The sequence below is a fragment of the Elephantulus edwardii genome, unplaced genomic scaffold (assembly GCF_000299155.1).
Source record: "Elephantulus edwardii isolate Elephantulus edwardi_28Jun2011 unplaced genomic scaffold, EleEdw1.0 scaffold00108, whole genome shotgun sequence".
Taxonomy (NCBI): domain Eukaryota; kingdom Metazoa; phylum Chordata; class Mammalia; order Macroscelidea; family Macroscelididae; genus Elephantulus; species Elephantulus edwardii.
In genome coordinates, this window is record NW_006399858.1 from 1633221 (window position 1) to 1635201 (window position 1981).

The window sequence follows — 1981 nt, forward strand, 5'->3', positions numbered from 1 at the left end:
AGGAAATTAAAAGGCGCATTGCCATGGGAAAGTCTGCTGTTAGGGACCTCTCCAAAGTACGGAAGAGTAATGGTGTCTCTCTGGAGACTAAGGTGCATCTGATACAGGCTGTGGTCTTTGCAATCACTTGTTATGCATCAGAGAGTTAACAATGACCAAGGAGGAGAGAAGGAGAATTGATGCCTTTCTGCTGTGGTGCTAGAGAAGAGTGTTGAGAGTACCATGGACTGCTAGGAAAACAAACAGATTCATCCTGGAAAAGGGTTAAACCGTGTGGCTCCTCGGAGGCAAGGATTCTGAGGCTCCATCTAACAAACTTTGGACATGTTGTGAGGAGAGACTGGTCCTTGAAGAAGGACATCATACTTGGGAGGGTGGAGGGACAGCGCAGGAGGGAAAGGCCCTCTGAGGTGAATTGATTCAGTGACTGGGATAATTGGGATGGGAGTGTCAGAGACAGTGCGATTGGCACAGGGCAGAGCAGAGTTTAGGGCTTTTGTACATAGGGTCGCTATGAGTCACAAGCGACTAGATGGCACATAACAACAACAACAACAATTTTGTTCATTGTTCTCCAACAGATAGGTATAAGGTACTGTGTGTTTAAAATCTACTTGTCATTTATTTTGTTATATATACTTTAAAATACTGTTCATTTTAAATGGATTGAAATCAATAAAAGGAAAAAAATCTTCCAAACCTTTTATGTAATCTAGTTTCCAGTACGGACTCGGGCCAATTATCCCTTTGACACCTGCAATTGGTGTTTTAAATGATCAGAAAAAATAGCCTTTAGTGATGATTTTTCAAAGCCTGCTTGGCTACAAACCATCTCATGGTCTCTTTAGAAAAGCCTATCAGGAAGAATTAGATTAATTTTTAAAGAGTCTTTACCCTTAGGTTTACTGTAAGAATTTATCACCTTAGCACAGCATATTTATTAAGTAACTCCATGTTTTATATATGATATTTGTAAAATCTTACACGTAAAAGAATTATATTTTACTTACTCCATAACCATATGAGAAAATAAGTATGGGAAAATATTAACATATTAATAAGTAGATTGAATTTAAAAATATTTACTGTGAACTCTCTTTTTAATAGCAAGAGGATTTTATACTATATAGTATTTAATCCAAGCACTTCTAAAATTGCTTAAAGCAGACATTTAAGCTTAGACTCAGAGTTTTCACGGGAATATGTGGTCAGTCTTCAGAAAGTCTCCAGAAAGTGGAAAGTCCAGCTCTATGTCAAATCTTACAAAGCTCTTTTTAAGATTTTTCAAGCTTTGGCTTAATATTCTCTTTCTTTGTGAAGCTGTGATATTACCAGTTTTGTTACCACTGTTTTGTCTTGTATTATTATGCATACCTCTATCTCATTTAATCATGAAAAAATGCAACAGGAGGAATAGATCAGGTTTTATAATATCCATCTGATGGACACAACCTTGCTTGCTGAAAATGAAGACAACTTGAAGCACTTGTTGCAAAAGCTCAAAGAACACAGCTTTCAATAGGGATTGTCAATAACAAGAAAATAAAATTTCTTACTGTTGGACTGACAGGCAACATTTCAATAGATGGAAGAAAGATGGAAATTGTCAACAATTTCATGTTACTTGGATTCACATCCTTAGTACCAGCAGTCAGGAAATCAGAATATGTATTGCACTGGAAAAATCTACAGTCAATTACTGAGAAGCAATGATGTTAGTTTAAAAGACTACAGTGTGTCTAATTCAGATCATGGTCATTTCAATCATTTGCTATGACATTTCAATCATTTGCTGTGCATCTTAGAGTTGGACAATGAATACAGATCACAGAAGGAGAACTGATGCCTTTGAGCTGTGATGTTAGAGAAGACTGCTGAATATCCCATGGATGGCCAAAAGAATAAATAATTACGTCTTAGAGAAATTGCAGCAAGAGTGCTCCTTAAAAGCAAAAAATATGAAACTTGTCTCATATTCTTC